Here is a 22,898-nt window from a genome sequence, read left to right on the forward strand (position 1 = left end):
GAATTCAGACTCTGTCCTCAGTTAATTCTTGGTCAACTTTCTGGAGGGGCAACTCCAAGTCCTTGTTTCAATACGTAGCCAGCTGTTAGTTTGTGCCTTTCCTGTTTGCCCCTGCTAGTACTGAGCTGAGCATCAGTGGCAGTAGGTAATTAAAGTCACTCAGAGCCACCATTAACTAAGTGGATGCTTGTTAAGGCTGGTCTTAGTGCTGCGTACAAAGCGTGAGCAGAGCCAAGGAAACAATTAGGCTGTCTTGGCTCTTCTTCCAGCATTTTTCGTCTTCCCTAAAGATTGTTTAGGGAACAATTTCTTGATAATATTTTGTTGCCTGAAAATCAGGCAAAATCAATTTACCAGGTTTTTCAGCCCTTTGCCCAGGATGTAACTAGTGGCCATGTACCTCTGCGTAAGAATTCCTTGGCTGGTGAGCACAGCTCTCCAGCAGCCTTGGTGAATTTCTCAAAGTGGCCAAGATGCGGGAGGCTTGGTTTCATCAACGGGCTTGTACGCAAGTGGTCTTTATTCTGATTGCAGGTGAAATTAAACCAAGATTCTTTGTCTGAGTTTGCCATTCACCTAATGAAAAAGCTCATTCACATTTATTAATCTTTTAAATATGTCCATTTATAATTAAATATAGCATCTTCACTAAGTATTAGGACATACCCCATACTCGGCTGTAATTGCTTAAATGTGTGTATTTATTCATGTTGACTCCTCATTGTCTGATGCTTTAACTATAAGATTTACTTGGGCTGGGTATTTTGGTTGTGTTTTGTTTTCCCGGCAACTTGTGTCAAGTAGCTCTGGGGTAGAAATAAGAACGCAATTAAACATGCAGAGAAGTGACATTCAGTTGAATGAAATAATATTAACCGTACTAGATTCAGAAAGAAAGACAGAGAGGAAAAAAAAAAGCTTATCAGATATTTTGCATTCAACGCTGGTTTATCGAGCAAAAAGGTAGTATCACTTGAAATCAGCAAATTGAACCAATTTATGGTCTCCATGTTCTTCTGATTTTTCTAACCAGCAGCTCACAGCCTTGTCTCATTTTATTTACTGGTAATAAGCATCCTGCTTTTCCAACTCCAGATCTTTCAAAGCTAAAGCAGCAAGGTGAGAAGATGCTATATCTGCTGCAAGTTCCTTGTACTTAGCAAACCACAGTGCTAGCAGCATATCAGAGGCCCCTTTATTTTTTCCTCTCTGCAGCAGGAGTCTTAAATGCTGGCCTTATAAAGGCAGAAAGAAATCACATATATTCAGTAAAGGTTAACCATTCACAGTGACACTATATTTATTAGCCTTGGAGTGGAGACCAAGGAAATTCATGTTTACTTTCTGTGTGCTTTAAATGTTCTTGAGAAGTTTTTATCTTTGGTCTTCCTGAAAGCTTTCCCTCTTGCTTACAGCATCTTAATGGCTCTTCAAAAGATGAATAAAAATTCTCAGGGAAAGTAAATCTGAGGAGCCGTACAGAAAAAGAACCAGTCTAAAACTGAAAACTGTTCACCTGGGAAACAAAAAAGATTGCACTGTAGCATGCAGTGAATACCTCTCTGGATTTTACTAAATTGCATTAGCACGGAATCTCGGGAGAAACACGAAGTAGGTAAAACCAGAAATACTTTAAATGATTTCTGGGATATTAAATTCACAGAGACCAAAGAATGTTGTGCTAGACTATTTATTTTGTACTACTGTGAGTAAGCCAGTGGATATGCACTTAATTTTCAATTGTAGGGACCAGCCATTACATGTACTGTGTGGGCCAAATCCTGCTCTTATTTGCAATTACTGAAATCTTACTGTAGCCAATAATCCTATGTGAAATGGGCAGCATTTCAGCTCTTGTGTGATGATACAAGTTGTGATAGAAAACAAGAGCAGAACACGTAACTCTTCTTTCCCACTATTTGCCCGTAAGTGACATTGCAAAGATCCCAGCAAAGAAGAACAGATGACAGCAGCCTGTCCTCTGGAGAAGTGGCATGTTATTTTGAGCATTTTTTCAAAAGAAAATGACTTTTGGGGTCTATATTGGGTCAGGTGAGCTTCTGTCATCTGTGATCAATGTAGCATCTGTGGTAAATGATGCTTGTGCTCTTTAACTTGTCCAGAATTTGTCATCTTGGCTGTTAGCTGCTGACTGACGGGTTTGAGCAGCTCTGGGGATGGGGGATCCTCCACTGCTCTACTCCAGCTGAATGCTGGTGGCCAGTAGCCATCGTTGCCAGGACGGCTAGATGGGGGAAGTCAGTGCCATAGGGTTTATTTAGAGACAGCCATGGCAGACTTTAAATAGTGACTGATTTAATTTCATGTTTTGTATTGCCAGGGTACTTGTGTATTTTCCAGTATTAATGACATTTTCCTGGCAGAACATTGCTGTATCATTTGCTCTCAACTTGCTTCCAGGTCCTTGTCTGGCTTCCTTGTGGAAATGACCCAGATTTCGAGATGGAAGTTCCCAAGAGCGATGAGTACTCTCTGTGCATCATCATCTGCACTGTGCCTACTACGACGGCTTCCATCTGTGTGAGCTTCTGAAGGATACCTGCGTGCCACTGTCAAACAGCAGAGCCGTATCCTTAGCACCTTGTTCTCTCAAGAATCATCCAGGTACCGAAACACTAAAAGCAATGCTACCAGTGTCCCTAATATATGCACTCTGGGCTTCTCTTGCTTGGGGGCAGCAGGTAGCATTTCTCAGGGGGAGGCACTGTGCTCAAGCTGTTCAGTAATGCTTCTCACCCTCTCACCTCCTGACTACTGAGGTCCGGGTTGCTGGATGAACACTTTGGCTTGTAGCTGAGGAGAGAAGCACTTACTATAGATGGTGATATTCACATTTGCTTCCTTATTGACATTACAGCAAGTGAGAAAAAAATCTGTCCCAGCTAGTAGCCCCATAGTCTTAATAGATCGAGATCTCCAAAATTTTACCTTATAAATCCTACATTTGCAGATCAAAACTGGCATATGGCTCTGTGTGCATGCAACAGGAAAGCGCAGAAAACAGGAGGCTCACGCAAAGCAGAGTGATAATCAGTAATAGCACAACTGTCATCACTTATGCAATTATAGTAATGAGTATTGTGATCCTCATTGTAATATCACAGCTTGCTATTGCAGTAAGAGGTGTATATGTTTCTTTAGTGTATTTTATTTTTAAATGAAAAGGGTCAGATAAAGGAAGGGAACTTTAGTGACAAGGTGCCAAACTGGAAATAAGGGGTATCTGGGCTCCCAGAGAATGTAAGCTGAGTAACCAGATCCACCCTGCTTTGGTTCTTCACTGTTGACTGGAAGAGGAAGCGTGCTGGTTTTCTGGAGCCACAGATCTCCTAGCCCTCAACACTGTGCAAGTGACTGCAGTGTCACCGTGCCTGCACCTAAATCCAAGCAACTCGTCAAGTCCGCAGGCATTACCTAGGATTATCCAAAGGCATCCTCCCCCTTGGTACCTCCTGATGGCAAAGCTAGCAGAACTCAGCCATCCCCATCTTCTCTTTGGGTCTGTGGCACAACAGACACGTCGTGCCCCAGCAATGCTCCCCGGGGAGTCGGGTGCCCGCATGCCTGCCACCCGCAGGCTGAATCCCCCGGGACGCGCCACCCCAGCAGCGCCTCTCCGGCAGCGGTACCCACAGAAGAGGGGGATCTCTTGTTGCCATGACAATCAGCCTGTCAGGATGAACATTTCTTTCTGCAAACGGCAGTTCAAAGCTTAAAGCGATGCTGCTGCCTCTGAGTGCCTGCTAGTGCCATGTGCAAACATAGCTGGGCAAAGCCTTAGGAAAATGAGGGGAAAAAGGAAAAAAAGCCAGCTGGTGCTGTGCTCCCTTCCCGACTTGGGCTCCGAGCAATGGGGGAAGCGATTGCTTTCTGCGTCTTCGTTCCCAGCTCTGGCACAAATCAAATGAAGCCTCCCTTCCCCCAGCAAAGCACATGCACTAAGCTGGAACATGCCAGAGTGAAAATGGATTAAAAAGAAAACTCATCCCTGCCGCTGCAGATGGGTATACAGCAGTGAGATGGAGGGTGCTCTGCTCCAGGGCTGCAGACTGCTGCTGCTAATGGGGGGCTCAAAGCAGTATGGTTGGGGGTCCTGGGGTATCCACTGTGCCCTCCTCTGCCTTCTGCACCTCTAACAGCAATGGGCCTGGAAGGGCATGCACAAACCTGCTGTGGGTGTGAGCCCAGGAGTGCAGGAAAAGCTGGAGCTGCCTCTTGCCACGCTGGGGGGAGCTCCTGAGACAGGAAAAGCACTGCAGCATGCTCCGGCCCTCCCAAGTTACACCCCAAGACCGTAAAAGCAGGTATATTTCAGGATGCTCTTGATAGCAGATGCTGGAAGACAGGTTGTTTCTTTTCAGGCGTTAGATCCTGAAGAGTCAAGGTATTTTTCTCCTGTGTAGATAGGCCTGGTGTATATTTTAGACACTCTTATGTAAATCTCTTATGCATATAACTTTTTACATAGGGAATCTGACTTTCTTAGAGCCGTATGACCCTGGGCGCTGGGAGGACTGAACTTCCAGGTTTAGGTGACACAGCCTTGCACTGTTGATGTCCTTTTCCCTCATCAGCTGTCCCACAGACTGGGGGACCTGTACCAGCAGGTGGGGACCCTTTCAGCCAGCCCTATCGAGAGAAAATCAAGTCAAAAATCCTCGCCCTTGCTATTTTATAGCCCTTGTATTTGGCTGCCATTGAAATACAGGCTAAAGCTGGTGAAAACCTCTAAGAAGTGAATACAGGATAAGGACAAATAAGACTGTATTTCTGTTGTGCTGGCACTTTTCTTCAGTTTTTGTTTCTACTTGCTTCAGCCGCTGGATGCTGAGCAGTGATGATAAACCCCAAAGGCTCCATCCTGTGTAGAGGGGATGTCTCCAGAGCAGCGAGGCTCAGCAGGGCTTATACCCTGCGATGGAAGACCCAAGGTAACCCCACAACAGCACCTGGCAGAGGATGCAACAGGGGCATGGCTACGAGGTGCGATCTGTGGCCAGACTGACTCAAGAGTGATGAAGGGCTCTCGAGCCATGGTCAGTTGGATGCAGCATTCCCAGAAAGAGCCAGGACCACGCTCCCCAGAAAATGCTGCTTTTCCCTGGCATTGCTGTGCCAGCTGGAGTGGATTAAGGGAGGAATCCCTCATTTGGGAAGGGGGGACTCCTTAATCCCCGAAGGATTTAAAGATCCTAGAGAGAGTAATCACAGCTAGATTAGTGTCTGCTGGGGAGCACGGTGGGAGAGGGCAGTGTGGCACCGCCAGCCCTGAGCTTGGTCTTCACCTGTGTTTGCAGCTCCTTTTTCCTGCCCCGTGTCTTAGATGTACTCAGGCAGCTGAAGATACAAATCCCACTGAAAAGAAGACATTACAAAAGTGTTTCCATATTCAAGCCATGGGGGGTTTCCTCCAGGTGAGAGCTGTGTAAAACATGGCTTGGGCAGGTGACAAATGGGGAGGGTTTGCTTGCAGCTGTCCTTTTGGTGCTCTCACAGTGCTTCTGCTGTAACAGACCAACCAAGCCTTTAGCCAGAGGAGGTGCCTGGTGACAGACACAACCTGGTTAGGGCCATCCCTGTGCTCCCCAGAGGTAAGCTGGCCTGCAGCCATGCAAGGACACCTGTAGGTATTGCCTTGGTGACAGTTCCCCAGGATTGGGACTGTAACTTCTGTGGTTTGTGCTGACTATGCCAAACCCAGCTTCTTTGGCAAGGTGCAACTTCTCTTGTTCATTTCTTTGAAGCCCAATCCCTATAATGTGGAATTTTTGTACAGCTATAGTATAAGTAAAGCCTTTATGCCAGCCAAGGCATGTTCCTGCTGGGAGATCCTGCAGCAGAAATGGACTGTATTGGCTTTTGGAACTGGCCCTGGTTATTGCCACTTATTATCACCATTATTCCCTTTGGGCAATACTGAAGGCCCCTCGGCACACTGCCCCAGCCTTGCAGGGGGGGGCTCATCACCTTGGCTTTTGATCCATTTATTATGTTCCAACAGTCTTCTTTGCACATGCCTTTGCTTTTCAGATCCTCTGGACCCCTTCCTGCAGGCTTTTGTCGCCCCTCTGATGCTCTTCTGTCTGGGGGTGAGCTTAAAGCCCTCTCCTTCTTCTGTATGAACCCACCCTCTGAAAGCGACATCACTGATGAAGTAAATATATCAGCACAGCAGAAAGGAAAGCAATGTAATAACAGAGCTGCCAAGAGCCTGGTGCCCTTTGCTTAAATCACAGGAACAGACTGCAGCAGGGCAGGGGGCTGTTCTGATCCACTAATATTTCCAGGGTGAATTTTGCGCAGGACAGACTGTTTCAGCCAAGATCCTCTTTAAAGCATTAATTGCCTGATATCGAAAGGAATTCAGTAAATACCTCCAAAGATCTGATCCCCAATCTCTGCCATTTGTTGCTGGATTGAGGGACAGTGTTTTTCCCTTTCCCTCCTTTGCACGTGTTCAGCCACGCTGCTGCAGACTGAGTTCTGTGTGCATGCCACCAGTGCCTGCTTCCAGGGGACTCCGCTTGAGAAGTGCCTGAATGTGGCTGTAAGTGTGTAAGCCTCTGAGGACCAGGACTGGTTTGTTGTGTGTGCCAAATGGGATCGGAGGTCTCGGTCTGCTTTCTAAACCAGGTCGGCCGATGTTAGCAAGGCAAGCAGAGCAGGCAGCCTGGTGCTGCCTCCAGCTGTGCTCACAGGAGACCCAGAACGGTACCAGCAGAAGGGCTGCAGGGAGAGAACAAGGTGTCTTGGCAAACCTGCGCACGTTTCTGCAGTAGCCCAGAGAAATCCGTTTGCAGCAGGTTGTTTTCCATCTCTCGTGTGTGGCCATCAGCGTAATTGTATAGCGTGCAGGGTGCTCAGAGGAGATAATGCTACCCAAGAATAACAGCTAATAGGGAGGAGTGGTAGACAGATGAAGGATTTTTATTGCTGCCATATGCTTTAAAAACCCATCGTCTCTCTTGCTACAGTTGTAGACAGGAACTTCTTTACCTTGGGAATTTTAGTACAACTTTAAAAGAGCCAGGCTAGCAGTGCCAAGGAAGTAACCACCTGCTCGTCCCTCGGACACCTTCCTGCTCCTGCGTGCACTCCACATCTCTTCAAAGCACCCTGCCCAATGTGGGCTCCTTCCTGTTTTTTCCACCTTGATCCAATCAGTGTCTCTTCCCTGAGATGGGACACTCATTTACTTTGAAAATAGACCACGAAGGCAGCCGAAGAGTTTTACTTCTTCAGGTTGCCTGTCTGCCAGAGGGCATCCTGCCGAGAGGCAGGAGATGGATCAAAACCCGCATGGGAAATCTCTCTGAAACTGCAGTGCTGGTTTGAGCGTCCTGTCACTAACCCGCCAAGGTTAGCGCAGGAAAGGCTGGAGCTGATTTTTAAGTCAGCACGCGGCTGGGGAAGGAGGGGAGGGATGTCTTGGCAAAGCCACTGGCCCATTTGCTCTGACTGCTAAAGGACACGAGGTGGCTTCTGGTGTCAGAGGAAGGAAATGAGCGCTGGTATCTTCAGCAAACTAATTTCAGGCTTGTACCAATTCCCCTTTCAGTTTAATATAATCATCTTCGGTGTCTGCTTTACAACAATGGCTTTGTACTGCTAAACCTTTGCTGTGTATTAGCAGAGGCAGCTGGAATTTGAATTTGATTTTGGCTGTAGTGAGAAACCCTATACCCAGCACTTGGCAAATCTCTTGAATGCAGGAGCACGTCAGTATATAAATTTGCTCTGATCAGTATAATTCTGAAGGCTTAAGTAAGAGAGAGAGAATATATTCAGGGTACTTTGATACTGGTAAAGGAACTATAGAAAATATTCTACCAGGTCATTGCAATTATGCTATTCTACAATATTAGCCTACCTAGGATTTTCTGCAAAAAACTTGTAATAGAGAAATGCTTTGGGTTGCCAAATACTCTTAATGCAGTCCTTTGTACACTGCAGTATAAGGGTGAAGTACAAGTGCACGTGGATGAAGTGACTGGTGAGAGCAAAGAACGGCAGGAGCTGGACTAATGCAGGGATGGGGTGGTGGCCAGGCAGGATCGGGGCCAGGTGGCACATCTGTAAAATGGCACCTGGGGAGATGCAGAGCACGCTGAAACGGCAGTGGGCTGGACTGCCTGCGTTTGCCCCTCTTCTCATTTGTGCAGAACTCCTGCTGGCTCCTTTGCCGTGCAGGATGCCAAACTAATAGTCACTCTTGGCATTACAACGTGTGTAGGACTCAGGGTCTGGCCATATGCTGAAACAAAAGGAAGTACTTTGGTTTGCGGTTTGGGGTGGGAGCTGGAGGCGTTCCCAGTGACTGCCTCTGCTGACAGCTCGCGTCCCTTTGAAACCTGTCCAGCTTCGAAAGGAGCAGCATCTGACCCTGCTGACTCTGCAGCGGTGTGCACAGATGTATGAACCCTACCGTGCCGCTGCAAGTTCTGGGTCCTGGCCACCCTGGAAATCCCTGGGGTCTGCTTTTCTTCTGGAGTTGCTGTTAGAAGGAGGAGAGCTTGGTACCTGCCGGGTGGGGAGCCAGGGCTCCTGGCAGCCAGGCAGCTCGCCTGCGGGCTCGTTGCTTTGTGAGAAAGACGTGAATTTTTAGAGAGGATTCTCTTTACTTAGCAAAAACAAGTGGTGCCAGAAAATGGGAGCACATGGTTTTGAGGAGGGGCTCAGGTTCTGCTCTCAGCAGAAAGAGTTAAAAACTATAGTAATAGCAGTGACTTTGCTGTTTGAGGTTGTATGGGCAGAATAGAAAATGGGGCTTGGATGAAATATCATTATCAGTGTTGTGGGCCTGATAACTGAGCATTGGCTGCCTCTGGAAAAGCAGTAACATGAAGAGGTGACCCTTCATTCCCATTGCCTATGCTGGTTTCTGGCTTCCAAGAAGTAACCTGAACATTGTGATTTACTGAAGTGCTGGTAAAAGAAATGCAAGTTATATAGTCTGCCAACCCTCTGAGCCCAGATCTTCTGAAACTGAAACAAAAAGGGAGCCTTCCCATTTCACGCATGCAGGGAAGGAGCGATAATTTCGAAGCGCCAATGTGTGACGGTGCTCCAGGACTTCGGAACTGATGCTTGCTCATCCCCTGCTTGAGGCTGTAGCTGCCGCTGTGCAAAGGGACAGAGCGGGTGTTATTCCTCAGGGACCTTCACCAGGAGGTTTGCACAACCGCTGGGTTCGGTCTGCTTTGTTCCCAAACCCACCATTCCTGGCATAGCCCAGAGGACCCGACTGTGCAGGCTTGAGGACACAGTCCTCATCCTCAGCTGTTGTGTCGAGAGGTTATTGCCCATTAGCAGAGGCTGCAGCTCCTTCCAGCCTCTGCTGTCTGACCTCTAACCCATCACTGAGCCTGGCCACTGGGAAAAGCTGTGCTAGATGCCTGCTCATTTGTCTTCTCCTGCTGCCAGCAGGTGACCAAGCAAGCATCAGAGACTGCACCATGGCTTCAGAGCAGACCCATGTGAGATTTGATGCCTTGCAGCTTTTCCTCCTCGGGCTCATAGATCAGTGTAGCAGGAGATGGTTTGTCTCGTGGCGAATAGCTGAGTGCGGGCCAGTTGGCAGCCCTGCGCGGGGAAGTCTGTGTTAATAACAGAGCTGGGGTTGATGCACGGCATCGCTGAAATGGATTGACAGATTTGCAGAGAGCAACTTTCATGCGTCCCATATGTTGTTGGCTTCTTCTGGGTGACTTTAAAAGAGGGGGAAAAAAATCTTTTGCTGTAAGAAAGTAAGATTATTTGTATACCTGGGGATTGTTTAAGCAACTCTTTTTCCCCTTCTAGCTTGACACGATATGGTCAAAAAACAGCAAAAAGGCATCAATTAATCATCTTAGGTGTGTGCACAATGAATTAAGTAGATACAGTTTCCTGTGGCTCTGATAGCAGGCACAGGAAAGTTCCCATAAAATTTGGGAAGTTTTGCTCCCTAAGAATGGCTGACCTAACATAGACTGGCAAAGTTATAATGCTGCTAAATGGCATGGTAAGTCTAGGCCACGCTGACTTATACCTGCTAGAGATCTGGCCTGTTATCTGTACTATAACTTTCCAGGAAGCATGAATTTTAGCCCTTGGGTCAAACAAGAACTTTTCTGAGAAGTGCTAGTTTTGCTTCTCTTTGTTTCATTTAGGCAAACACGTGCAGCACAGACCATGAAGTCCTGATGAAGTGCCATTGTTTAATACTGAAAAAATGCACATTCGATAGAGTTTGCATTTCCTAAAATCTGTACTATTTATTTGACAGTATATTTTTCCTTGGAAAAAAAAATCTGCAGTTATTTATTCATTCTCGCCCCTTGGAGAGCTTGCTACCATCTGTTTTTCTTGGCTTTCCATCACCCTCTTTTTTTTTTTTTCACTTGTTCTTCTCCCACTGTGCACCACTGAAGGACTATACTATACATTATCTCATAGCCAAATTATGCAGGGTATTGTAAACATGTTGTAAACTTTGCCAGCTGCAAAGTCAAGGGCTCTGAGAGATCTTGCTAAGCACTGGAAACGCTCTTTGAAGAAAGAAGGCAGCCTTTTGGAAGCAGATTTGCAGGGCAGCGTGACATAAAGGTATGATACTGCTTTTGCAAAATGCTGGAGGAAGAAAAGCAACAAATAATTGTGCTCTCGGATCACCATAGCTTTACCATAAAGACCACAAAGTCTCTGAGACAGTATCTGCTCAGAACCCACTGCTACAACCCAGCGCAGCTCCTGCGTGCAGGTGCCAGGGCTCTGCACCCCAGTGGGCGTAACAGGGATCAGGGCCTGATGCAGCCCCGGCACTGCTGTGCTTGTGGCCAGGACAGGGCCACACTCAGCACACTGCAGGGCTGGAGGCCCCCGCACGTCCCGGGGTTGTCCCCTCTGTTGGAGAAGTGATGGCCGCACCCGGTGTCCTGGGAGGATGCTTCACGTGCAGCATCTCATGCTCTGAGTTGCAGGCTACGGCCTCATTGCTGGCCTTGGAAATACAATTTTAAGGGGGGAATTAGAGGTGTAAGGATGACGCTGAAAAAAATCTACAAGAAATACCCCTAGTTCTAGATCTTTGTCCATCTCTTGATACTTAACAATCAGGTAGCACGCTCCCGCTCCACCCAGCATCCTTCGGCCGTCATCTCTGGGCAACTGCTCGCAGCTCTTGAAAGGCTGAGTGCTTCCAAGATAAATAGCTGGCCAGGACATTCATCTGCAATGTTTAGGGAACTCAAAGCCGTCTTTTAAATTATTCCATCCATACTTCATCTTCCTTTCCAGCAGTTAGTGAAATGCATCGCAAGTTCAGTCGTACTTACATAATATGGCTGGGAACGGCCTGTGACTTATTGTCCTATTCCTACTATTTCTACAGTGTTAAGAGCTTAAGGGAGAAAAATTGCTTAGCTTAGTAAGATTTATTTTTCTTTTTGCAAGGGATGGACGATGGTCTTTCAGCCCTGGAAGTATTCTAGTGAAAGCTGTTTCTTCCCTGAAGGGTCTTTTATTACTCTTATGGGCACACGTGCATAGGCTTGCACGCTTGTTAAGGGGCTTTGATTTAAATGAGGGACTTTAATCAACAATTTCCATCATGACTTAAATCAGCTAGCAGGAAACACAAAATTGATTATTTAAATTAATCTTGTTCTTCATTTGTACTTTTTAATTATTTTCCTAAGGAACAAATGGTAGTGATTCACTGGTGCCTAGTGCTCTCTTTCACTTATGCTCAGGATATGCTATTATCATATTTATTTAAGAATCTGCATGGTAAGTCTGAAGTTACTTAACACTTTCATTTTATGTTCTAAATTGATGACTGACACCTCTACTACGTGACTAATTTTAATGCTAATCTGTGTCAAGGTGTGCAAGCCAAGTAAGAAACGTACATTAGTTAGTGTCTTCTAATTTAATTCACAATAAAATCTTAAATATGATGGATATACGGTGTAGGGAGAAGAGTGCAATTACAAAAACTTATTCTGCATTTGGAGGACGTTCTGAACATGGAATATTCTTGCAGACCAGACTGCCTTTCCAATCACCAAACCCTTACAAGGGCTCATGTTGGGAAAAATAAAATAGCCTGTTATCTCTTTGGTTTCGATCCCTGATTGTTTTCTCCATGTTTAGTGAACTGAAGGAAGGGAAGTCTTTCTGGGCATGTGGAGGAGAAACATCTCTGTAATTGGCTTGGCAAATACTTCAGCCACTTCAGTAGCTTGACTTCTTGAAAAATTAGTAGGGGCTTATTTCTATCTACGATATTATTGCAGTGCGGGCTAGGCCATAATATTCAGTGCCATCAATTCAATTTTAATTTAAATCATTGAATTTTAAAAAGTGTAAATACGTTTATTATATATATTTAATATCTAAAATCCTATGCTCTCATTTTTTTGGGAAAAGGACTTACTGCATTTTCATCCTCCTGGTTTTGCATCAGTGCTACCTCAGGGCACCTACGGTGAGTCGAGGAGCCGTATCTCTGATTCATGCCACCGTGTAAGAAAAAGCCGAAAGCAGAGTGAACCTCTTTGGGAAGGCTTTGGGGCCTGTGTACGCACATATATCTGTTTTTCCAATCGAAGAAGTTACAGAGTCAAGTTCATCGTTCAGGTAGTTCAGCTGAGGCTAGTTACCAAGTTAGGTACCGGGCTGTTTGTCGGCTTTGCCCATCAGATCCAGAGCTCCTGGGGTGCGCAGCCCAGGGTTTGCCATCACGGACAGCCATGCCTGCCTCCTCTTGGGGGACTTGTAGCCAGTTGCCCCCACTTCTCCCAGCACCAGCAGGATGGGGGAGGGCTCCTGCCACCTCCTCCCTCTGCGCTCTTGGAGCAGCACCGGGCCCCTCTCCCCGTGCTGTAATTTAGCAGTCGTCAGCCCGCTGTGACAATTCACTCGGACAATTTCCTCAAACCCTGCTTGAGACTGAAGATAAAATAGCAGAGGCTCGATTTCTTTTTCCCCTGCCAGAAGCCATATGTACAGCGCCAGGAGTACATATACACAAGGAGTACAGCACCTTGTATTGCAGACACGTCATTCCTGCTGCCTCGGAGCGAGGAAACCTCTGCCTCGTCCGGCGTTAGCTCTGCTCGGGGGCACCAGGGCAGTACTCGGCTTCGTGGTGAAGTCTAAGCACGGGATTTTTTATTATTACTGTAATACTTCTGTTATGGTTGGGCCTGATTTTATCGTTATTACTTTTGTTCTTAGTTTCTCAGAAGCCTGAACATCCTTCAATGCCTACTGCAAAACCTCCGGAAACCCCCGGAGAGCAGGAGCAAGGGGGCGGCTTCACCACTGGCACCCACCGAGGGCAGCGTGCGCTGCGTTGGCCCTAACCGGCCTGGCTGCCAATTTCCCATTTCGGGGGTTGAATTAAAGCACTCCTGGGTTTCCGGACAGCCTAAATCCAACCCCAACCCAACCCAACCCAACCCAACCCAACGCGGCACCGCCCGGCGCGCGCTTTCCCCCGAGGGGGCGTGGCCGCGGCAGGGGGCGTGGCCTCTCTGCAGACCCCGCCCACCTCGGGGCGGGGCCCGGCGGCGGCACCTGCGGGCCGTGCGGCTCCGAGCCGAGCCGAGCCCGCCCGAACCGAGCCGAGCCCGGCGGGCGCCGCCCGGATGCAGCGGGCGCGAGAAGATGGCGCTGGGGGCGCGGCGGCAGAGGTAGGGCTGGGGACGGGACGGGACGGGCTGGGCTGGGCTGGGGGCCGGCAGCCAGCACGGGGCCGGCAGCCCGGGGCGAGGCCGCAGGACGGCGCCTTTCGCTGCCCGGTGCCCGTCGCAGCCCGCGGGTCCCGCAGCGAGCCGTCCGCGGGCTGCCTGCCCGCCCTGCCTTTGTTACGCGCCGGCACTGCGCCCGGAAACACGGGGCTGGCCCCAGATATTCCGCCTCCAGCCGAGGGGCTGCCACCCTGCTAGGGGCACCGTGCCTGCCTTCTCGGGAGGGTCACCGTCACCACCCGTCTGGCAGCCGTTAATTTCACAGCTGTTGTCGTTTTGATGCTCTGTTCCTTGCGTTTATTGTGGGTTTTGTGCTCTGCTGTTTGCAAGAGGAGGGCAGAAAGCCGGTACCTGCGGTAGGATGCGTCCCTGTTGTCTGTAAGCACCGGCTGCCAGGGAGCCGTAGTCGCTCCTCATCTATTTATTGCCCTAATTGCACTGTGAAACTTCCACTGACACCGGGCAGGACCAAAGCAGAGAGCCAGGCTCCCCGTCCCCATGTGAGCATCGCTGCTGCCGTTGGGATGGACCCGTTGTTGCCTGGAGGTGCTCCTGGAGGCTCTGGGCATCTCCCAAGGGTGATCCCAATGTGGATTTAGTGGGCACGCAGGACTCGTGGCTGTCCGCACACCCACGAGCAAGGTTTAGCGGAGAAACATTTCCATTACCTGAAAAGCTGAGGCTCACAAAATGGCCCTTTGCATTGTTTCCTCCTGCCGAACCACCACTGTACTGCTGCTTCTGGGCCGCTGACCCGCTGCCCTCCTTATGGCAGGGACACGGGGCTGGGCGCTGAGTCCGAGCTGCTGCTGCTGGGTTAGAGCTGCCGGGGCTGGTCCTTGGGTGCTGCTGGGCTGCTCCTTTAGGGCAGGCTGCTTTTGGGCTTTGTTGTGTCTTAGCTCCTTTGAGGTTGATGGAAAGCCTTTGTTCAATCCGGAATTAAGGTTTTGCTCTAGCAAACTAATTAATTTGAGACAGACTAAGTAAAAACACGGCTTGGGTTGAGGAAAAGGCAGTGTCACTTGTTTTGAAAGTGCTGACGCAAAACTCCCTTATTTTCTCCTTGCTTCAAACACCTTTTACAAATGCTTTTGATCGAGGTGAAACTGCGCTTTCAAGAAGAGATTAATTTTCCTCAGATGACTTCAGCCCAGTCTGTCGTGGTCCTGCCTCGCCTTCATGCAGCAGCTGAGAGTGGCGTTACTCATTTTTGCATTTTTTAACCTTACTGTAAAGAAAGGAGAGTGAACCAGTCATTGTGTGTGTGTGTGTGTGTGTGTGTGTGTGTATAGTAAATCCTGTTGCTTGTGTAATGACTTTGGCTCTTTGGCATCCCTGTTCGCTGTTCCTGGCTACCTTCATCAGTCCCAAATACAGTAGGTGAGTATTTGGCTTTCGGTGAAATCTCAGTTCCTGATGGCTAATCCTACAATGAAAATATGTCACCAGGGTGCTGTGAGTTTGGGAAATAAAATGCTTTGCAAGAAACTTGCTCAGAAGCATAAATTTCTGACGTCAGTTGGCTAAGAACAAACTTCTTGTGGTGCTAGTTAACAGGAGCTGAGTTTTGCTTTATCTCATCGGTCTCGCCTCCGACCGCTCGTTCAGTACAGAAACAGGGTAGATGTTATGAGAAGACTGTGCTTTTTGGCATCAGCTGGGGACATAACTTGGGTGTAAGTTGTGTTCAAGGAGAACTCCAGCTCCTGTGGCTTGGGCGTTGCCCATGAGGTGGTGCTGGCACAGATCTGCCACGGGTACCCTGTGGTTTCAGGGAGGAATGGGGAAAAAGGAAGGGGGGGGAAGCACCTGCAACCCTGTTCTTCTGCTCAGATCCCACTCAGACTTGACACTTCAATTACTGCTTTGAAGTTGCTCCAATTAAGAACCTCAAGTGTCTTCCACGAACCTGTTCAAATTCATAAATCCTCTCCGTGTTTACTGCCTTATTTTGCAAAATCTAAAACCAGCAGTCTGCTGTGTACCAACCGCTAAAGCTGTTAACAGGTGTCTGTGGGTACTGCAGTACATGTGAAGGGTTTCTGGAGTGTGCATAGGCCCTGAACAAAGCCCTCCTGTTAAAATACCTTGGGATGTCCCACTCTTAGTGTTGCGTTTTGGCTCATGGTGCTGTTTGTCCATCCTGATGGCGTTTCTTGGGCCAGCTCTGCTTTGCTCCTTGCTCAGCTCAGGGGAGTTTGGTCTGCTGCAGGATTTGGCTGATTTTCCCTAGATTTTGGTGGAAGCTGCATGAACCCTCAGGCATCCGTGTGGGATGCTCAGTGGTTGCAGCCAGGTAAAATCAGAAACACAACAATGGAAATGTCATGGGGCTGATGCCCCTCACACCTGGAGGACATATAATTTCATCACCTTGTACTATAGTCTATTAATTTATCTCCGTTTGTTTTATAATTTGTTAAAAATTTTCAATGTCATATTAGTAGCCATTTGAAGCGTGAAAGGCATTTTATATGACTTCTTGGTCAAAGTCTTGGTGGCAGAGCCACCAGAGCCTTGATTCCTATGGCTTCCTTCCTTGTGGCTTTCCAGGTGCCCGATACAGGCTTATCGCTCTTGCTTGGTGGCAGCTGCAGAAAGTATCTCCCAAATCTCCTGGTACAGAACTTGATTTGAGGCAGCTGCCCTCTATTATGGCCAGCTTCAGCTGGTGATGAGGGATGCGAGGAGCCCTGCCTGATGGAGAGAGCACACCTGCATTGGTTTTGTTCTCCAGGGGAAAACAGCTGAAAACTGGAAAGTTTCAAAAACATCAACAGCAGAGCACTAAAAACCAGTCAGTTACGAGGCCGTTTAAAAGGGGAAAAAATAGACAGATTTCAGGGCTCTCTAATGATATTTAATGTTCAGGTAACTCTGATTAAGCCGTTAATCCATTAGACCACGCCAATTCACCAGGGAGCTGCAGTCTGTGCCGCGTTTCAGCGCGCCTGTCGCCAGGCTCAGCAGGGCTGCAGAGCTCGGTGTCGTGTTTGGAGGGCTCTCTCCTGCCAGGAAGGCGGAATATTTTCTATCAAAATGAACATCTAGCTCTCTTACTTTGTTTTTTATTTTTCCCCTGGGGAAAAAGGAGTGTCACAGGGCCTTCGGGGCTACAACCTGCCACAGCATTTGGCTCTTGCAAGGCTCAGCTACGTTGTTGAAAGCAGCCGTCTTGCAGCTCTGGCACCAAACACAGAATTTGCGCCCAGCCTTGTGCCTTAAATGGCCAAGGCCTATCCCTTTCTGAGCAGTGCCTGTCCTGCAGTGACACAGGAAGCATGTACTCCTGTCGCAGAGTGAGCCAGGACATGCAAAGTCACTATTTTGCATCATTTCCAACTGTTTGCTTTCCTGGGGCGAGTCAGAGTGCTACCACTTACTGAAGATGCTCCTGTAGTACAAAGGTAACTACATTTCAGAGCAGACAGAGCTCTGAAAATACTGAATATTTCCTTAAATCAAATCAACAAAACAAAAATCTATGAATTAAGTTCAGTTCTTTTACAGGCCAGGCTGCCCTTTCCTATTTCTGACCATTCTTATCCCCTATGCAAAGCTTGTACTAAAACACCAGAGATACACACACGTTTTTCTGTTTACATACCATGAACCACCCCGACTGGGGTGCTGCTGACACAGGGTGAGACATGTTTTACCCTGGTGGGCTTTCTGCATGAGGTGCACTGGCTGTTTGTGTGTGTGCAATGTGCTGGGGTGAAGACAGAGGAGCGGCACACCTCGCTCAGGGTTGCACAGCACCTGGCAGGTGGAGGCAAAGGGCTTTCGTGATCTCCTGGCTCTCGTGCTTTTCTTTCTGGACTCCTGGGTTTGCTCCGTGCGCCAGCTCTGCTGTTAGAGCTTGCTGCTGGCGAGCAGCGCCAGCAGCAGCGGGACATCCTCTGGTGTCACACAGGGGTGGGAGCTCTGATCTTGTTGAACAAAGATGTTCTGCCAAAAATAGGTTAAGCCAAAGATCTCGGATGCCAAAAATAGCAGTAGAGATTTTCCTTTTTTTTCGGACTGTTTGAGATTTATTGTCCTCTGCTGGAGGCAGCTGACAAGTAAAAGAGCATGCTGCAGCTACAGGCAGTGGAGTAGTGAAAGCACGTGTGTGCAGTCACCTCCGAGAGGTAAGCCACGCGGGCCAGAAATGACTGTAGTAACACAATAATGCAAAATGACAACGCAAATAAAAATGTGCAGTGTCACGAAATTCCTCCCATAGCAAAAAACTTCATTATCTTCATAGCCATGAAGGTACCCCAGAAAGAGGAGCACGAAGAGACCCCTGTTGACAAAGGAGAGGACAAAAGAAACGCCAACAAAGAAAACCTGGAACAAATAAATGCCTCAAGAACAATCCTGCTGATAGCTATAAACATTTTATTGCAGCATGCTCTGCTACGTGTGGATAATTCACTCTTTCAAAACTGGTGGCAACAAACTGTAGCCGTATGCCTTCATACAGGTTGTTCAGGTGGTAGTACCAATTTAAAACTTTACGTTTCTCTCCCAGGACTCTCCACAGACTTTGTTACCATTCAGTTGTACTCCAGCTCTCCCGTTCCCTGAGTTGGAGGTATGCACAGAGCTAATTCCTTACACTCAAGCTATTTAAGGCGCTGAGTTGAGCACGGAGCTGGAAGTCAGGAGGCACCGCGGCTCTAATCCAGGCTGTGCTGTGGCTGAGCCACCTCGGAGAAGTTATTTAACCTCTGTGTAACCGGAGGGATTATGATAATTGCTTTTGGAAGGCTTTTTTTGTACTTTCAGGTGTTTAGTTTCCTTTTTTAGGCAGGTGCGGAACTATCTGGTCCTGAGCTGAAGCGACTCAGTTTGTCCCAGGAGGCTCTTGGTACTTTGCAGGATTACAAAAACAATGCTTAATGCCTCGTTGGGCTGTTTGGGCCATGTAAATAAATGCATTTAAAAGGCTTTTCGTGAATCCTCTATGGGATTCTCACAGAAGGGTGCTCAGATATAACTGAGGGATGCATAAATGAGGTACGGTTCAAAAGGGTTGTTCCTTAACTCTTTATGAAATATAAATAAAACGTCAGAACACTTAAATGGTTTATGTGTTGGACCAAATCCCACCTTCTCCCCGGGAGCCTGGTTTTACATCTATTAGATTTGTTTCTACCTTGATTGTAAAGGCCCCAAAGGCAACAGATTTGCTGCATTTTGCTTAGATTTTGGAGGATGTTTGGTTTAATGCATTATAGAGAGGGGTGATATTGTAGGCTGAAGAAGCAGGAAGGTTTTCATGAGAGCAAGGTGAGTGCAAAGAGAATGTTCCCCTAGCTGTGCCAGATTTTTGAAGCATGCTCAAAAGAAATGTTGCACACTGACCCCCCCCCCCCCCTTTTTCAGGTAGCAAAATGTCTTCCTATTTGTGTTTTGCGTCACCTAAAAAAAATTGAAGGTCAGGGAAAACCGGCTGAGGAAGTTCTTGTTTGTGGGGCAGCAGGCTGGGAGATGTCTTGGCTGCGGAGCGTGCCAGCAGGATTTGGGGAAGGAACATAACTAGGGGGTTTTATGTTGGAAACATAAAGTTTACTGCGCTACTGGAAAGCGTTCCAGTGCCAAGGTAATGAATGTAATCTCAGGAAATCACTGGGTACCTCCATGTTTCATGCAGAAGCTTAAAGCAATGCAGCCCGAAGCCCAGGAACACGCTGTGTCTGCCCATCGCAGGTGTGTGCCCCGGCAGCGGTGTTGCGAGAGGCCTGGCTGCCAAAATAGTTCAGTGTCGCTACAGCAGTTGCAGGTGGTGATTGCCTTTCAAGTTGTTGATCTCCGTTCTGACATTTTTAGGACAGTAAATGAAGGAGGAGAAGTGGAAAAGAAAACAAGTTAGAAACATCCCACGTATGGCTGTCTGGGACTGCAGTCGTGTGGCTCTATGGAAAGAACCCCGTCTTGCTGGGAGTCAGGGCGGGGTTGGCAGGGAATTAAAGTTGTTAGTGCCAGGAGCCCTTATGCCAAAAGTAAGCATTGGTGATGGGGCTCAGCATAAGGCAGATGGTGTCATACATACCCTGAAGACCACTCTGGGGAAGCACGAGCGAAGCCACATGCCGTGCATGCCACAGAGGGCTTGTTCCTAGGAGCAGGGTGGAGAATGAGAAGCCTTCACTCAGAGGTGCCATTCTGGCAGTGGAGTCCTGGTCTGGGAAACCAAGAGAATTGCTTGTTGGGGCGCAGCTTTTATGAGGGACACAAGCGTGTCCCTCACAGTATGGTACACTAGAGATACGATACTGAAAGCGCCTCTTTCGGTCTGCAGGTCTTGTTAGCTCTCCGTCCCGGTCTCTGCTTTCCGTCCCCGTCTCACTGGGGACCAGCTCGTTGCGCTCTCAGGATTCACAGGGAGAGTACGTGCTGCATGTTCAAGTACTTACGAAGTACAAGGGCTGAGATAAATAATTTACTGATTGATGCAGAGCATTGCTAGCTGAAAAGTGGCTTACAGTCTCTTAAAGGGCTAACAGCAAGTGTGGGTTTTTCCTCTTCTGGGGGAGAGGAGTATGGGCCATGCCACTCATCAGCAGGGCTGCTTCCTTCCAAGGGAAAGGTTTGCTGCAATGAAGTCAAGCTAAGACCAGCACTGCTTTCTTTTGGGGCAATCCAGCCTGACTTTGGACCTCACCGATGCAGCAAGCCCCGGGGATTGTGTACCGAGTGAGAAACCTGGTAGCTGTGTGGCTACTTCACAGGCTCACGTTTATTATCACTTTGTGCTTGAAGATTTATTTTGACTTTTTCCTCAGCATCTGGTAGGACTTGGCCCATAATCTCAGCTTGTTGGCTTGTCTGAGTGACATCCTGATGCTGCTGCGTGAGAGATCTTTAACTGAGGGCTAAAAGGTTTCTGTTTGTTCCCCCTGCATTGCTTTTGCAATTTTTATTCTAATAAATTAGAATTTCTCTTAGGAAGAGAAACACGTCTCTTGCTATTTACTTTGCTCTTGGGCGTCTTTCTCTTATTGCTGTAATGGCATCTTGCAATTTTTCATCAATTTCCAATCTTGTGCAAACAGAAGAAAAATAGTCAACTGTCCTGATGTAGCTAGAAATTAAGCTGCAGCTATTGTTTCATGGACTTAATGGGAAAATTGGTGATAATTGCTAACTAATGCTTTTTGAAGGGGTTTTTAATGTGTGAAAAGCTGTCAAGTTGTCAATCACGAGAAAGACTGGATAATGCACAGCTCCCCTGACAGGTGCCTCTTATTATATTGCACATCCTCTTCGTTCTGCAAGCTTCAGCTTCTCCAAATTTGCCCTTTAATGTTTATTTTTCCCATCCTCTCTCCTTACTACTTAAGCAGTCTGATATACCTGTGCAGCGCAGTGCAACGGATGTAATAATCATGGAAGAAAATAACTCAAGTTGCGATCAGCTTTGTAATGCTGTATTCATCAACACTTTCACAGTCTTTTGCCCTGGCACTTGGCGATGCAGCCACCTGCCCTTGTTAAAGCTAATAACCAGCTGTGTTGGCAGCGGGCTTACACAAACACCTGGAGACTAGACTAGGAGGGTCTGGCGTTGTGATGAGCCTTTAAAGCCGCACAAGTGTGATACTCTGACTTGTGTGAACATTTGCAGTCCTTACGAACAGCTTCTCAAGGCTTTTTCCTACCACATAGGGCATTTAATTTTCTCTTTATTTCTTTTTAAAGTAAATTTTGAGAGCAGATGGAAGATTTTCTTGCAATCCCCTGATTCCAGAGACATAGGTTTTTCAGAGAAACCCTTAAAACAGTAAGATTTATAATAAAAGCAGAGTACTGGACCACACTGAGTAGCATCTCTCCGCAGTGCCTGCTTTTTTAAGTGTGTGAAAGGGTGTCAAGTTGTCAGTCAAGGCAAAGCTTGGATAATGCACCACACTTTTCATGATTCTGGGTTTAAAGCATCACGAAGCAGAGCTTATCTCAACTCAGGCACCGGTGGCATCACGCAAAAAGCACTACAAATGAACAAAACCAGTGCAGAGCAGTACAGTGTTCCTTCCCAGGCCGTCCCCCCACCTCCAGCAGTCTTTGCAGGTGAAAACCATCGTGTTACCCACCACCAAGGAGGTCTGGCGTTAACGTCTCTGTAGCAGGATCCTCGGCTCAGGCTGGGCAGAAGCTGGAAGAGCTCTCCGGCAGCGCTCCCCTCCTGCTGGGAGAGGTCATACCAGCGCCACAAAAGGTCCACGTGCAGCACTGGCTGTGACATAAATAACACTCCAGAGTGCCATGATGTCATAGCAAAGCATTGCGGTCATCGTGGCAAATGCCGAGGAAAATAAGAATAAAGAAGTAAATAACAAGCTCCCTTGGCCTGCAGATAAATCAAAGCTTAGCCCTTGATCTCCCACTGTTCACTAGCCTGGAACATAAATCCGAGGGTTTATCATTAAGCTTAACGGGTCATAAAATCTGGGCTATTTTGGAGGTAGTTGCAGAGATTTGCAGCCCAGGCAGAGAGCAGGCTCTAAGCTGCTGGGTCTTGTGTAACTAGGTAAATAGCAAGCTTCAAATAATGCTATAAAGCCATCAGATGTAATAACGAAGGCACTCGAGCAAGTGTCGGGGAGCGGAGCCTCGCTGGTGACAAACTTGCCGATAATGACTGCAAGAGACCCTGGTTTGGAGAGACCTTTAATAACCGGCTGAGTTCCTTTGGCTTTACTTGAGGGCAGGTGTGCACAGCCTGGTTTGTGCATGGTGCTTTAGCCCTCTGCACGGCACCGCTCTCTTTGCCGTGGGCCCAAGAGAGCAGGCAGCACAGTACAGAAACGGGCTGCAACACGGTCACTTTGTCACTGCCGCTTAAATATTTATGGCAGCACTTCACAGCATGCTAGGAAGTGCATGATAGCCTATTATGTAAAAGTAATAAAATTTTAGAAGTAGGAGGCTTTGCTGCCGCCCTTTGCTAGTAAATCTTTGCTGCCATCCCTAGTGGGGCTGTGTAAAGGCCGTGCCTTTTTCCCCCCCATTTTTTCTGTGTGAAGTGTGAATTAGCTGCTTACTGGCACTTGGAATCGCGTCTGCTTTAAAACTGGTGAGACTTCGGTTCAGGTCAGAGTCCTGTAAAAATTAATGGGTGTTTGGGCAGAGGAAAGCCCTCGGGGACTG

General features: G+C 47.7%; 1 protein-coding gene across 5 annotated transcripts in view; it reads left to right on the plus strand.

Moving 5' to 3' along the window:
- Nucleotides 1-13,573: 13,573 nt before the first annotated feature.
- PAK5 (p21 (RAC1) activated kinase 5) overlaps nt 13,574-22,898 on the plus strand; it is an 88,112-nt gene continuing 78,787 nt past the window's right edge. For 3 of the 5 annotated variants that reach the window (XM_035553061.2, XM_050709980.1, XM_050709979.1), the window contains exon 1: nt 13,577-13,700. The gene's annotated coding sequence lies outside the window, so the exon portion shown is untranslated. Of the gene's footprint in view, nt 13,701-22,898 lie in introns of all 5 variants that reach the window. The other 2 variants (XM_050709981.1, XM_035553062.2) reach the window with 2 other exon arrangements.

The sequence above is a fragment of the Cygnus atratus genome, chromosome 3, assembly GCF_013377495.2.
Source record: "Cygnus atratus isolate AKBS03 ecotype Queensland, Australia chromosome 3, CAtr_DNAZoo_HiC_assembly, whole genome shotgun sequence".
Classification (NCBI taxonomy): Eukaryota; Metazoa; Chordata; class Aves; order Anseriformes; family Anatidae; genus Cygnus; species Cygnus atratus.